Below are 17,025 nucleotides of genomic sequence, written 5' to 3' on the forward strand. Positions count from 1 at the left end.
GAGAATGTTTTCATTGCAACAATGCGCTCGATACGGGGGAGAGATAAGGTAGAATGTAAAAACGTTTCTACCCCTCTGTGCTTGCGGGTGAGTTGCAAACTCATCTCGCGTTCTAGCGTGCGTCCTTGTGTGCATTCCAGCCATCAACAAAAAGGGAAGAGAGAGAGAGAAAAAAGCGAAGCTCCCCTCGCTTTAGTGTCCTTTTTAGTACCGTAAACGAGGTGACAAGTTGTTGCACGCACTAATTGCGCGTTCGCGTTTGCGCGAGCGAAGCAAACCGTTTAATGTGCCGAACAAGGCACACGGCTGCCTTCTTTCCCTTTCCTTGGCGAAGGATGCAAAATTGCATTGATTGCGGTTGTCACCCGCCGCAGGGCACACAGACGTGCGGTTGCGGTTGGTGCAGTGCATCGGCGAGCGCCACCAAAAGCACAACAGCGCAACAGAACGGGCAAGGCTCAAGCATGTAGCGGCTCTGGGGCTCTGTATGTAGATGGCGTGTGCGCGGCTGGTTTAAAGAGTGGTTGGCACAGCTGCCGGTTGAAGGTGACGATGGAGCGTCGCTTGCGGCTACGTACGGTGGATACAGGGTAGAGACCACACGCGCTTCGACTGGTTCGGTACCTTACCAGTGGGGTACGATCAATGGCAACAAGAAGTGCATCGAAAAATGAGACGTTTCAACGTGGAGCAAATGAGCTGCCCCAGGCTGTCTGAAAACCGTAGAACAAATAACACATTAACGCACACAGGAAGCCGTCGAGTGGGTAAGCGGATGGATAAGGCGTTTGGAATTCTGCAACAGAGGTCATGCGATCGAATCCCAGGTGGATGTAGAAAGAATCTTAAAAGCAGCGGATTATTATTGGCACAGCTTTAAATCTCTTCAAACAAAACCCGTCTCGCATCTAACTCGCTTATTCGTTTCACCTGTTCCATAACTTAACCGGAGCTTTTCTCGTAGCATAACCCTCTCAAAGTCCACATAACGGTCTCGAAAAAAAAGCAATGTTGCTTCGGTGACAGAACACATACACGCTTATTATAATTTCACGCTACGGTGCACAATCTACTGCCAACAGCTTCTCGGCCGATGGTAAGGTTTAGTGAGCCAATTCTAATGCGGATTGTATTGACCGCTCATTGTAATCGACCCAGTACGGACAATCGCACAAGCACGAAGGCTACACACCATCATAATCCCCCCCCCCACCCCCGCCGTTGATTAGTTTGGAACGGAATTTGTTCCACGAGCGCCTACCATGCGCCTCAAGTTTGTGTCACAAGCGGCTTAATTTAAAATGTTCTCACATTTTGTCTTGATTAGCCGTGAAGATTTCATCAAATGCCTTTGGCTGCCTGTGATCGAGAAACGCCAGCATGACTAACAAAAAAAAAAATGGAAGCACACAGGTTGACACAGATACATGCGCAGAGCCCCTGCTGCCGGTGTTTCCATTCGATTGCGTTTGGAGCAGAACCGGTGGGCACAGTACCGGGCCAACGGAGGCCCATGCAAATGGAACTGTGGCTCTGTGGCCTTGTAATTAAATGTACCATGAGTATTTAATAATTAATCATTTTTTTGTTTTGTTTCGTTTCTTCAAGAAGACCAAGCCGGACAGGGTTCGCTTGGAAGATTTATGAAGAATTGATCTTAGTTGTACTTTTTTTGTTTGAGTTTAATAATAGTTTAAGGTGTTATGTAAAAAACGCATTCATTTATTTTATTCAAAGATGCTAAAAATACAAAAATAAATAATCAATTCAATTCAATAGACCGGCATTGTGGTACAGTCGTCAACTCGTATGACTTAAGACATCATGCTCGGCATGGGTTCAAAAGAGGAAGAAGAATGAACTCAATTTCGAGCACATTCTGCATGTTAAACTCATTAAAACGTTAAAAAAGGAAACAAGAAAGAGACTAGGCGACGAACCCTGCGCAATTCTGTTAATGGGCAAATAAAAAGAACAACCGGAAAGAAGCCATTAAAACGCAAAAGAAAAACAATTAAAATGACCACTCGGATGCATCGTTCCCGAAAGGGCTACAAATTGTCATTTGAATAAATAAAGGTACAAATTAGAATATACCTTACCCTAGGGGGGTGTACCGTCGTTTGCCCTCGTTGTTCGCGATCGATGTGTAATAGACCCCTTTTGTGCACTTGATTGTTGAGTGTTTAATTTTCTTAGTCCCCTTCCCTTCGCCCCAGAGCTCATTTTTTCATTGAGTAAACCCCCTCGAAGGGGGATGAAAAATGTATGAATGAATACCGACCGATATTAAACTTCTGCACCTTCTCCCTGCCCTTGTGCTCCTCTCCCCATATCAGTACACATGCAGCACCCCAACAGTGAAGCAGATAATGATGAGTAGATTGAAAACCGATCGACCGGTGATCAGCGACCAGCGCCGCCGCAACAATGTAGTCAAAGTGGGTGACGATCGGGCAGCCCACCCGACCCGCCGGGGGTCCGTTTGATCGGCTTGATGAAACGAAAGCTGCCAACACCCGCCAGGTAGGCTGGTATACACCGAAAATGTAAACAAAAACAACCCCTGCCCCTCGTACTTGATCAAAAGTTTCACATACCAAAAAGATTGAAAAGCAAACTGCTGCTGTTTAATTAAAGTGAGAAATATTCAAACAGAAACCTTCTCGGCCAGAGATTGAAATTTTCCGTGTGAACCTACCTGCCCCCTTTGGCGAGGCGCCGGTTTTTTTATGGTCGGAGACGATGTGTGTGTGGGGGGGGGTTTCTTTTCCATTGTGTACCCGAAAGCAGACAAATTTGAAAATCATCATATGCTCGGGCACCGGGGAAAAGAGGAAAAAGCGTGCGAGAAGAACGAGAGCAACAGCATGAATGAAAATCCAAAAACTGGGGAGAGTCGGAAGGATGCTAAAGGCAGTGTGAGGGAGTGGCCGAGAGGGTACCGGGTCGATTGAATTAAATCGGAAATGATGTGGAAAAATTTAGCCAATTCTCAGTCACGCCGGCCGGTGAATATGGGACCGCAAAGAGCTGCTTGGGGGGAGTTCGTCTTTTTCCTCCCTTCTAACTCCATTCTCCATTTGCGGAAAGAATTTCCCTTATACACACACACACTAGACAAACTAGTTCATAGTCAAAAAGAGGCTTTTTTGCGTCAAGGAAGGAACAAAAAATCACGCAACCGGCAACACGGGCGCCCTTCTCTTCGGGGATGCGCTTGCTTTGTATTAAGCCAAGAAGCCTCTCCCCGGTCCAGAAAGAAAGCAACATGAATCAACAGATGTCCATCGTGGTGAACACATAATAAGGTGAACGAACCATGCAGATTACAATACATCATGACCGTTCGATTTTCTAGCACAGAGACGATGACGATAACAACAACAAAAAATCCTCACACATACAAAACCAATTCTTGCACGTGAAACGCCAAGCCAAGCGGCCAAGAAAAGGGATGGAAAGGAATTATTAATCTAAATTTTTATTAAATTGGCAATTCATTTGTGTTTGGTTAAACCATAAACAGAGCAACAGTGGGTTTTTCCTCTGTGTGTTGAACCTTCCCGTAAAAAAAGCTTTGCTCTTTTTCCATCCGAAAAAATGACCCGACGACCATTCATCGACAAAACAGAACCTCCTCCTTCGAGCGCGGCCAAACACAAGTCGGCAAATGGGCTGCTGCCACAAAGTAGCGATCGGCGACGGCCGGCGACGTTGTCATCGGCGGCGGTGACTCGGGTCGGCAATCGAAGGGACTGGTTCACAGATCGCGTCTGCAAATTAAACACGCTGCCCATCATTATCATCTACCGCGGGGAGGCTGTACCTTTCACGGGGGCGCGGACACGAAAAAAAAACGGGACCGCGAACACCGGGTTGAGTGCAAAGTCGCGCCGGCAGACGGTCGTGCTTTTGTCGGTCATCAGCTTTGGCGCTGGCGCTTCCCGGCCTTCCAATGGCTTAAGCGATCAACCCGCCGTCACGGATAGAGTCATAAAATGAGGCTTTAAGCAACTGTCAAAATATTTATGGGATGGTTCGTTTGCCAGGCTTTTGCTCCCATTTCGTCTCGTCGTCGTGTTTCCGTGTTAGGTTGGTAGGACTTTTCGGGAAGCGTTTCGGGCAAGCGACGAACCCTTCAAAGCTGACCGCTCCACTGATAGTGTTCGGGGCAGTAATGTAATCTTGTCATGAAATGAACCATCGAATCAAAATTAGACCTCGAACAGACCCGTGTTCGAGATGACATAAATCATAATTTAAATTAAATGACTTTTTTTATTGCTCTGCTGGCGGTTTGCTGGTAAACACTCATTTGTCAACGTGCGCTTGTGCTTGCGAGCTAAAGATAAAATCTTGCAGATACACTGCGCTCACTGCACATCAACAAAATGTTGATTTGTAGAGTGATTTTAACGCTCCAATCGGCGGATCACACGATACCGGCGCGCACCTCCTCACCTTTTGTGGCAGATTATTACAAATTGCAACTTCAAATTAAATAATAAATGAATTCATTAAACTGTGATATTTCGCCTCGGTGCGATCGAAGTCAACCCCGAAGAGGGGATGGGGGGGGGGGGGGTTGAAAAATAAAGACTGTAGCGCCATCACAACAGCGCGCGCGTTCGCTATCAACACAGTGTAACAACAGTGTGGGGCGAGAGCCCACAACACAGCATCGATCATGTTATTTATTTTTTGCACTCTTCTCTCTTCCGATCTTCAGGCCACTTCCACCACCTTTCGCTTGGGATATTGGATTGAAGCTGCATCATCTGCAGAAAGGGTGCATGATTCAAAGGCTTTATTAGTTCCCACCGCTTGATTCTGGCGCGCGCTCAAGAGAGAAATGGCTTGCGCGATTGGGAGGACAACAAAAAAACCAACCAAGGCAACGAAAATGAGTAAATAATAATCACATTTAATAATCGCTTACTTGCTAATTTTGTATCCTCTGCCACATTTTGAGCTGAAAGCTTTTTTTTATGAAAACCTTCTAAAGGACAATCCTCGAATGTTAGAAAAAGGATATTCTTACCAGTACAAAAAACCCAAAAAACAAAAGGCACTTTGCTGCGAAAGTATCTGATCCTCTTCCTCGAGGTTCGAGCATCATGATTATTAAATTTAAATCTACCTGAGCACTGTCCATTAAAGCGCACTAAAAACAAGTTCATTATCCGCGGGCGAAGAGTGGTGCAAAACAACAAAAAAATGAAAGAAATACGTATGTTGTGCCTACATTTTGTGAGCCTCGTCGCAAGTACACTAACTACAAAGAACAAAGTATATTAAACAAAAAACTCGCAGCAAACTAACGTGAAACGTTTGGCTTTACACGTCGCGACGGGAAGCGAAGGAGCAGGGACTTCGGCAGGGAGTCTCGGTGATGATGCCGGGGTGGATAAAATTCGCCAAAGATTCGCTGCTTCACGGCCAAAGTGTGTCCTGCCTGTTCGCCTCCTCCCATGTCCCTTCCCCCCCTCACCTTTTGGCGAAACAATCGATCGCGATGTTGTGATTAAAAATAATATTCACTCATTCCCTTTATCGCTCCATTCTCGAGGGGGGGGGGGCAGCGATTTGCCCGTGCACTACTTCCCGTGCTGAGGCGAACTGCGATGGTGAGTGCATTATTGGCCCGCTGGCAGGAGCGTGGTAAAAAGCCCTGCTTCTTCGTCTTCTGTCCGTTCAGCCGTCCAAATTATACACCCGCCACAAACAATAAACTCCCGCGCGCTGGAGTATGTGTGTGTGTGATAGAGAGCTGCAAGCCCTTAACGCTTTTCACACGCGAATCGTGTACGCGGCCTGTGTGTTGCGCAACGGTGCAATCGCTCCGCTCCGATCCGATCGCGCACGGCTGCGTGCTGTGATGGCGCGACGGTTGTATGCAGATTATTTTTTCCACCTTTCCCCGCGAAAAAAATAAAGCAAAAAAACATTATCGCATTATTCGCGGGGTACCATAATCACGGCCCTCACTAACATATGACCTCCGATTTTATTTTTTGGGATTTTCTTACAGAAAAGCAAGATAGAAGAGAGAGAGGGGCGTATGGGGACAAAGAACGACAACAATTTTCCCACCAAAAAACACAACGCCACAAAACCCGGACCATCCTCCCACGACACGTTTTATCGTGTTGTGTGTGTGTGTGTTGTCGTGGTAGGGCCTCCCGCCTTATCGTGCTTTCAAATCTTTCGTTTTCCTTTCATTTTATAATTACTCTTTTTTTCGCTCGCCCCCAATCCCAATCGATCGATGATCATCGATGTTGATTTTTGTGGAAGATCACGCGCGCTTTACATTTCAATTTGATGCGTTTTTTTGCACACGATAGGAGCGGCTGGGGGGCGCAGGATTTAATTTCACGATTGACGCTATTTACTTACCGAAGGATTTTTCGCGCCCTTCCGGCTCGGCGGGTTCTGTGAATGGAGGACAAACAAGTAACAGATTTAATATCGCAGGGAGAAATGAATTTCGAGCGAAGAAAAAAAAATCTCAAGAAAAAGAGGAAAGCGCTCAATCAAATCACAGCACACAGCTCAAGCAGTTGGGATAATTTGTTTTTTCCCTCCACACTCCGATTCCCGCCTCATATACATGTAGGTGCACACACGTACACATATTCACGGGCGGGACCTTCTGTGGGCTCGATACAGATTATCGTATTACCGGCATGAGGGAGAGAGAGAGAGTAAGAGAGCAAAAGCAAGCGACGTACGCGAATGCTGCAGGAAGTACCAAATTATCGTAATTATCGTCAACAATACGGCGGTAACAACCGGCTCAGAAATCTCGTCATCAGATGCCCGGCCTTCCAGATGGGACGCGAGGGAGCACCCGAGTACTTGTGCCCGCTTAGGTGCCATCGGGCAGAGATCTCTTTCCGTCTTTCCGGCCTTCATCGGGAGCATATTCAAATATTAAAACGGGTTCGTCGCTTGCTCGGTTGCGGTACATGGGATGGGGGTAGGAAAGTCATTGAGAAATTATTACGATCTCCTTCACTTCCAGCAACCACACATTCAGCAGCAGCCATACATTCTGCATCAAGATCATCATGGCCCCAAAACCTTTGCGCTGGAATGGGCTAATCTCGCCCGAAACCGAAACGTACAAACTCTCCGCGTGCTCCACGAGCGCGTGAGAACCCAAACAGAAGCAATTTCCGCACGGGGCCCTTTTTTTACGTGGACATTCAACACGGATATTCTATCGCTCCCCCTCCTTCAAGCCCAAAGAGATAAATGGTGATGATGATGACTCGAATCAAATTTAAAATTTGAATATTCCAACACCAAACCAAAGATGAATTGGTGGGGATCCACCGGGGGACAGGGGAAAAACGCCACCGAACCAGAGTGGAACACAAACCTGAACGAAATTGAAGTCCGGTGAGACGCTGAGCGAGAGGGCCTTGCGCCAGCGGCTCGCGAACAGCGGACAAGATTAATACGCTAATTCCGCGCCGGCGGACGATTTACCTCGATCGAATCTGTGTGCGCGGGCCAGAGATGATGAAGCTGCTGCTGCTGCTGCTGCTACTGGCCTGTCTAATTTCGTTTGGACAAACTACGAAACGGGAGGTAAAAAAAAACACTAACTCCGAACCGTGGGGACTGCAATTATTGGAATTTTACACCTCTAATTTCACGGAAGCTCACCAGTTTCATGTTTTCCCCCTTGTGTGTTCGCATGGAGCGATCGAGGGAGATAACGGCCCGCGCTTCCGAGAGGTGGGAAATAAATAATCACATTCCGTCCGGGGAGGGGGAGGACTCAGAAATGGAAATCAAAATTAAAATGAGAGTTGCTGGACGCGTCCTCGTCGATCATCAGTCATTTTGTTCCGTTTGCTCTGGTCCGGTTGGATCACAACCCCTCGTTCGTTTGGCGCTGCAGTCGTGCGCAAATTAACATACGGATTTTGTGTGTACAAGTTTCTCTCCCAACATTGTGCGACAATCCCAAAAAGGCGACAAATTAACGACTAAACCGGACACAGTCGAGCGAGCACAAGCCACTCACTACAAGTCTTATCTTCGGCCGGCGATCGGACAGTTTTCCACGGGGCAGGCGCTACGGCGCTACATCCGAAAAGCGGGACCTCCGAACGGAAAACGAAACGGACCGGACCGCGCTTGCTACGATCCAATCCCCCCGATGCCGGCGGTTGACTGTGGGCCCAGTTTTATGGGCTTGTAATAATTTCCGTCGCGCGTTCTGTGAAACATGTGAAAACCATGAGCCCCGGCTGCGGCTCCTGCCAGAGGTTACGAGCTTTTTGGGTAACAAATTTGTATGCCTCGTTCGGGTCGGGAAGAAGTCCACCCCGACCCCAGACAGTGATAAACGATGGAGAAGTGAGAAAAGTGGAATAAAAATTGTCAAATAGTACAAGCAATTATTTTAACCACCGTACCGTGCCGGAAAACACACACACACGCACACAGCCAGCAGAGATCGGTAAAAGAAACGAAAAACAATGTCCGAATACGCGAAAAGCGAACAAACCGAAGCTAGAGATCTTTGGAGCGATGCAATTCTTTCGTTTTTTATTAGCCTACACAAGACGTAAGCGACGAACCTTTGTCTGTTTGATTTTCTGATTTTGAACTTAACCCACAGAGGGGACAGCGCCACATACAATTGTCACCAAATGCAACGTCACAAAAGGGGTCACAATTTTTGGGGTTTTGTTTTTCCGGTTAGCGTTTTTTGTTGGTTTGGGACAGTAGGAAATCCAGCGCGCGCCATAATTGACTTGACTCATTTGAATGTCACTGGACGACTGGGCGACGCAAAGTAGAAGCAACTGGTGGTGAAAACATAATTACGTGACGGCACGGCAGATCATTATCGCAATCGAGCGAAAGAAGGGACATAATTATGGCTGAGTGTGTGTCTGTTTTGATCGCCGTTGAGATCAGCACCCTTCGTTTTCTTACTTCGTTTGTCTTTGGTCCGCGAACGAATCACGTAATCGCATGCAAAAGTGTCGCCAGAAATGATCAAACAACGACAGCTTGCCGGCCTTAATTATGCTCCATATCATTTTGTTTCAACAAAAAAGGGGGAAACTAAAACATGAAACGTTAATGTGCCAGAGGATGTAAATCAAAATTTGGTGCTTTTTGCTTCCTCCATACAAAAACAATTAACTGATATGTAACATAATGGAAATATGCAAAAGTGCAAAAACACACACAGTTTTACATATTTCATTCTCGTCATCGCTTCTGGAGCGACCCTAAAATGTTGGACCGTCTTGTGTGGGCTTTACCAAAAAAAACAAACAAGAAGCACCGCAAAAAAAAAAACACTCCAAAACAAACAGAAACATCAACTGTTTTTGTTCATCTATGCAAACTACCTGCCAGCACCATAATTTTCTCGCTCAAGCAAAAACGGCACATCATTTGATTTATACACCCAGCTGGGCCAGTAGAGCAAACGCCAGTCGAGAAACGGCAACGGAACGAAATATTCCGACACATGCACATCATACGCCTTCTTCTTGACAAAAGCCTACGCTCCTCCGGTGAAAGAACGCAAAACAGGGCAAAGAATTAAGCACCAAAAAGGCGATCACCTCCAAAGAGGCGCTAACCGGACGGGCGAGAGGCGCTCCAGGGGAAGAGCTAAATTAATTTTTATTATTTTTTATTCATTACTTTATTTATTGTTAAGCCGCTGGATGAGGAGGCGCGCTTGGGGTCCGGTATGCAACCACAAGAACAACAACACACCTTGCCTTTACCGGCAGCAGAGGCAGCAGCATCGGCAGCCCCGTTTGGGCTTACCGACCGACCGACCGACCGACCGGTGTTTGCAAGTTATGCATGTTTAACTAGCCATGGTGCATTGCGGATTGCATCGACTGAGACTAAACCGACGCCGTTTGCGGCAACACTTTTGTGTCTGTGCGAACTTACACAGCGGCATGAAGGGGGGGTGTTGTGGGGGAAGAGCGTTCGAGGTGGGTATTTAAATTAACCGGTCCCCCTTCGCCTTCTTGGGGGCCCCCCCATTCTGTTGCAGGGCCTTCCGAATGTAATGTGAGTTAATTATCGTTATTTTTGCTCATTCTGTGGGGACGAGGGGGGTTGCGAAGGAGTATTGTGGGGCGCCTTTCGCGTCATTTAGCAAAAAACAGAAAACGGAGGGAAGAAGAGGGGTTGCAGCTCCCCTTTGGGTGCCCCTGCTTTGTTATGCTGGCTCACGAAACCAGCGCGCGGCTTACGGCCGTTTGCTCGGGGAAAGTGTGCTCGGTCGGAAAGTGTTATGTTTGTTTAAGAAGTGCAGCTAATAATGGTGAATTCTCGTGCAATCTTTCTCTCTCTCTTTTCTCTCTATTGGTCTCTCCCTCTCTCTTTCTTTATATCTCCCTCTCTCTATCTCTCTCTGGCTTCCGTTAAGGTGTATTCTCCTTCGAGAGCTGGTGCAATAGAACACAGCCACTGTGGAACAACCATACACCGAGCAAAAACACAGCCAGCTTACAGTAACCTCCTCGCCCTCTCTCTCACCCTTCTCACCACTGTCATAACGATATTTTAATTGCGCCACAGAAGGGCCGTCGTGCCACGGCTCAGTCAAAGCCTGCGCCCTGCCCGTCAGCATGCAAATGATATGTTAAGCATAGCTGTGCAGCATACCGTGAACGATGCTCGGTCCCGATGCTCACACTCCGATAGTGAACCCCCCCCCCCCCCCGGTTTCAGGCGGGTGAGTGGTGGCAGAAGTATGAATTTTAAACGGTTTAGATTCGAATCAAAAATCCTGACACTCCCGACACCGAGGGGCTGTAACGAATGAGTTTATCTCGCACGGAGTTTAACCACGGCAAAGGCTAATTGGGTGCTACCCCTGCTCGGTGGCTTGGTGGATACATTTTCCACCCAGATACAATCAATTTTCTCGGTCGGTCGGGTTGAATCTTTATGGCGCTTTACGGAGCCGAAGCCAGGGTGAAGCAAGCAAGGTGGTACACAACGTTAACTACCCCACCACCTGTCACCTGTCAGGCCGTGTTTACCCACTGGACACTGAAGCTATCCATCATCTCACAGCCCCAAAAGTGCAATCATTATCATTCTACCAGGTCAAAAATGTCTAAAAAAAAAATAAATAAATAAAATGTAAAATTCATTGCTCGTTTTTGTGGGGCAAAACGAGACAAAACAGCGAATCAAACGTACTGCAATAAATCAGCAAAATACAAATTTGCTTGCAAAACGCCGACGCGACCGGAACGAAAGCTACCCAATCCTTACGGAAAAGCATTACAAGTCCTTGCAAGACCCACTTGTTGAAGGAAATTCCCACGCACAGTGCCTTCTCTATGTCCTGAGCTACCGTTTCACCTCGACGGGGCGTGCCTGGATGATCCTAGAAGCGGGGTGTGCCATATACCACGCTATTTAAATAACAATCATCACCGCCGTCATCGTGAGACGTGCGGTAATATATGCACCCCTTTTTTCCAACCCACTACCGGTATGTGAGTTTTCACTCGTGATCGACGATTCAATTCCTTCCGGGGCACGGGGGCGTGGAATTTTCACATCCTAAAATCACATAATAGTAATAATAAAAAAAGCAAGGGACAAGAGAGCACATGCTTCAGCCACACACACACGAATTCCTTTCAAGGTTTTACAGAAATGCTCAACCATCGAGGCATAAGTAACTCAGTTACATACGGCCAAAAAAATTCAAAAATATGTCCCCTCTTTTTTTGGCATGTCAAAAAAAACCTGTAGAATGAACTCTCCATGGCTTTCGTCCTCCTTTTCCTGTTTTTTGCCCTTCCTGTGTGTAGGGGGAATAGAATAGGCACATTTATTGCCTCTCGATTGCCCGCCAAGGATGTCGCCGGGGTTGGGGCGCGCGAGCGGAAGGTAACTTAACATAATAAACGATTTCTCAATGCTCGATGATATCCCTACCTACCCGGGGCGTGTGCCAGTGTGGCAGTGGTTGTACGGGAAATACGCAATCACGGGTTGATGTTCGCGCGTCATCGGTTTCTTAAATAAATCAAAGGGTTGTTTTCTGTGTTTCCCCCTTTATTCTTATTTGGCACCCCTTTTTCTGTGGAGGGTTTGCCGGTGTTGCTGTTGTTGGTCACATCCTTTGCCACTGTCCCACAATTGAGCACTTGAGCGGGAAGGGAAGCGCAAAAAAGCGTGATCTTGCACAAGGACTTGCCTACTTCGTTTTTTTTTCTTCAGCTCGTCCTATTACGTGTCCTCGCTCAGGACTTTACGCAACCCCTTCCGCAAGCAATGGAGAGTGTCACACATAGAAAAATACACACTCACAACCACACACACACACACACACAGACCATTGGGATTTATGTTGTGCAAGGGAATGGGATGTGTTTGCTGCTGGCACGAGCCAAACACGCCAAACGTCAAGCAGCCTCGGAAGGGAACCCCATTCTTCAAAAGCAAAAGGGTTACGGAGCCGGAGCACACAGGAAGTCTTTAAGAAAACAAATCCCAACACGGCGACGACCCACGGGATCGCTTTTCGATGACTTTAAAACGATTATTTGATAGGCTGAGCGCTGCTGGAGAGCCGGAGATGATTTATCGGGGAGAAAGGGTTAAGCTAGAGACAGTTGCATGTTCGCCCGGCACGCGCCTGATCCTTGCTTGTTGCGTTGAAAGAAAACATACTTTATTTTGTTATAGCTTCTTAATGTGCTTTCCTTATGTGTTTACAACGTGTGACGTTTCGGTTTTACAACGCGTTTTCCCACACCCCCAAGCCAACACTTACCTGTCTCTTCCGTCGGCTTCTCGTAGGGTGGCGACTCATCGCCACCGTAAAACTGCCGATAGAGCGAGTGGCGCGAGGACGCCTTAAACTTGGACATGCTGAAATCGACCGCACTGTCGGCGGCCCTGGCCGGCGGAGCGGCGACCCCGTTCCCTTCCGGCGGCGGCGGTGGCGGCGACGATTGGTGCTCCAGCTCGACCGACCCGGACCGTGGTGGCTGCAAACGGTAAAGCGGCTGGTGGTCTACGAGCGCCACTCCATGCGAACTTCTCGGCGCAACCAACAGCGGCATAATCAGTACGCGCAACCCGGGGGCGTCGCGATCGGGAGCTGCCTCGTCCCGTTTTGCCTTCTTTTCTACTTCTTTTTATGATCGATCGACCACCAACATAAAAGCACACGCACACACGCACGCACGCACACGCGGTTGATCGTTCTTCACTCACTTATCACTGTAATTGTCACACGCGTTTTCGCGGCATTATTATTATTATTATTATTATTATTATTATTATTACGATGCTGCTGTGCTTGTGCTGGCAACAAGCGTTTTGACACATACACACTCAGGACACACTAAGGAGACACCGAACGTCCCACCAATTAGTGTCGACCTTGGTAAATGATGCCGCTTTTTGATGTCTTTATAATTTACTCATTAGCGCTGCTGCTGCTGCTGCTGCTGAGGAGAGAGGAGAGATAAAAAAGGAAAGTCGCCACCAAGACACACCGTTGATATAATGAGATCTTCATTTGGTTAATATTTACATCAATCACAATTACAGGACACCACACACATAAACACACACATTCGCGATGATATCTTGGTTGGGTGCGCGTTTTCGGTTCGGCGAGTTCTTGATGCCTTCGGGGGTTAAAACAAACACACGAAAAAACATTCACTGTGACAATGAATTCCACGTGGCAGGTGACTGTCCGTTGCGATCCGTGCGATGCCCGCAACCCGAACCAGGGCTATTGACCAGTTAATCTTGCGTCCAAAAAGGCCTCACGGCCTTAACCTCACACAGGACGGACAGACACCTGCTGCTCGTTGCTGCTGCCAGATTGATTAGCATACGGACACACCGGTGCCCATGTCGGGTGTACCCATTTCGTCCTTTATCGGCGCGGTAAGATCTTGATGTTCCTTAATTGTTGCGCTTGTTGCGGCGTGTCTCTCTCGCTAAACAGGGAAAGAGATTCAAACGATTGGAAAGGTAATCGCGCGAAAGCAAAACGGTAGAGAAAAAAGGGGAACCTAAACCGCTGGTGCCGTCTACACTTGTGCCTTAGACCTTGAGGCATCGGGGCACGGTGCTGTTGGATGTCTTCGCGCTTCCCTATTCCGACCTTCCAGGCGCAGTGGTCTTTTCCTTCTTTGCGGTTTCGTTGCTCGCCGATCATCGTCGTCAGCGATTGATAAGCATCGAGCGTCCGTGTGTAAGCAGTACAGGTTTATTCATCATCGTCAAAGTCGTTATCAGCGTGCAATGTGTGTGTTTGTTTACGACACGAAATGTGTCACAATCGAAACACACGACTTTATCGGGCTGATTTTGTATTCCCAATAAACAAATTACCGTCACATCAAACCGGTGCCGGTGCTGTAACCATCTAACGCAACGGCGTACACGTAGCTGAGCCATACATACACACACACGCATGAGCTCCCCCTCTTCTATTAAAACTACTTTTTTACAAAACAGAAAGCAAAAAAAACCCCTTAAGGGCAAAAAAATGTGAAGTGCAGCGCGAGACTATAATGGAAACACCCGAGCAGAATTACAATTCGATTACCGGCGATCATATAATAGCCACAAAATACACACGGGCAATTTTTAACCCCACCAAGCCTTTAATACACACACAAAAAACATACCCCCACACACATATTAAAGCGAAGAAAGAAAAAAAAGCAGAATCTTTGTGCCACCCTTTACTTTTTTTGGGCTGGAGGCTGAGATCGTGAGAAAACGGAAGAAACGTGTTAGGAAACGTTTTGTGTGTAGATTTTTTCGCCACCTCCGGCGGGCGACCGGGCACCGGGCCGAAAGGGCCACTCTCTGTGTGTGTAAGTGGAGTAAATTTTGCATAAAGAATTAATAATTGATCAATCTAGCACAGTCGATATTTTGATCACCTTCCCCACTTCCCGTTCCCGCTATTGATTGGCAGCCCAGTGTTGCCGCAGTAAGCGCAGTGGTGGCCGTGAGGACGTGAGAAAATATGATACCTCGAGTGGTTGGGTGTGTTTTTGTTTCCCCTTCTCTCGCTCTCTGTGTATTCTTTAAATCATTCTCGCCCTATTAATCGATTAGTGCCGGGTCCAGCACTCCCAGCACATCGGACCGGAAATCGCCGGAAATCAACGGAACTGCTGCTGCTGCTGCTGCTGTCCAATAATTGTGCCACTCTTGTGTGTATGGTTGCTTTTATATAGACTGCAAAGAGGATTCCTCTGCCTTCCAGGAGAGAGGGCGCAAAATGTAATGCCCTTCCAGCCATCTTCACCCCTCCCGTTCTCTCGTTCTCAAGTTTCATCGTCAAAAATGCTTAAATTTCGTCGCTTATTTTCTGGGAAGATTAATTCATCGCTATTAAAACAGTATTGCGCCTATCGCCGGAAGTGAAGGAACCGATCTGGGCCGACCAGCCGACGAATGCCCCTCTGGGGGGAAGTCGTCAACGGAACGTTTTTTTTTTTTCCTATTGGATTATGGATCCCGAACTGGAAGTTCTTTCATTACGTTCGTCGCTTACGTCCACCGTTTTTCTCGTTTCTTCTTCGCGCCCGGCACCACGTGTTTCGCCGGCCAAGCACCACCCCGGGATCGCTTTCGCTCTTGCTTTCCCATCATCAGCGGCAGCACTAGCACAACCACCTGCGGGGTTCCTCCCGTACACGGCCGCGTGGAGATTCCTTGGCGGCATAATTGATGGCAATTATTCTAATTTATAATGTTTCATAATAATTGTTTCCCGAAAACACTCAAAAACACACCGACACAAAACAAGGACCGTGTCCCGGCGGGGGAATGGAAGATTAGGGACTACTGTCAAGCCCACGCACATACACACACAAGCACACCGAACATAGTTCCAGATATGTTAATATCAACATTTCATTCACAAACTTTAAACCCGACGCAACGGGCGCGCACGCGGTGCTAAAGGGAACTGGCGCGGGGTCGTCGATTACCTTTTCCAGATCGAATCATCTCTACCTGTGTTTTCCCTTTGCCCGCTCCCACTCGTTCCCGCTCGCAGGTTGTTTCTAGCAACTCGACGAGGTGAAAATTATGAGCTTTGATCAAAATCGCGGGTCAAACAACATACATTCTACCTCGCCTCCGCCAGCGACTCTACACGCCTCAAGACGGGGAAGAAAAACCCGCGCATTGGTGATGATTGGCGTGGCGCGGGCAAGATTGTGGCCGCGTTATGGGATGAATTTATGAATGCGACCCAACAACGTGCGCCTATTCGTTCCCAGGCCTGCGCCTGCCCGGGCCGCAGGTGGAAGTCATCAGTTGTGGGGGCTATTATTTATATGCGTTTAGCGAAAAGGAAGTCGGTCGGTTCCTACCGGTTTCGGGCCGCCAGGCAGCAGGCATTCGAGCGCCTCGTGGGTTGGTGGTGTTAATTGAATTAATTATAAGCCCGAGACTCTAAGTCGAAAAGGGACCGCCCCACGGCGGTCTGCACACCGCCAATAAGTGCATTAATTACAGTATCGAGAGACGCACAAACACGAGGCATTGCTTGGCAGCAGTCGAGCTTGGGGTGGGCGGGAGTGAGCAAGCAGCGGCACTGCACCAAATTAAAATGTAGCCAGCAGCAGCAACAGAAGCAGCAGCTAGAGCTAGAGCTAGGGTTTATTTTAAGGGCACTGAATTTAGAATTGAGTGAGATAAAGATCCTTTTCTTTCAGTTTTGTTCCAACTGGTTAATCTAAACGCGCACGTACAGATATGGAAAGCGCGTGATGATTCCGTGTTGTGGAGCCGAAGCGGAATGAATTTTGGGGGGAGTTTGTTTATCAAACCCATTTCCCAAGCAAAACTTCACTTGTTTGTTTCCTCCAGTGAAAAAAGGGCCCAACATCCTCCCATTTCTCCTTCCATCCCCCCACGGCTTGTACCACGGTTTTTAATCCACCAAACAATCAAACGAATTAATCAATCACCAACCCTCGGCGTGGCCCGATAAGCGTA

This window comes from Anopheles arabiensis, chromosome 3 (genome assembly GCF_016920715.1).
Source record: "Anopheles arabiensis isolate DONGOLA chromosome 3, AaraD3, whole genome shotgun sequence".
Taxonomy (NCBI): domain Eukaryota; kingdom Metazoa; phylum Arthropoda; class Insecta; order Diptera; family Culicidae; genus Anopheles; species Anopheles arabiensis.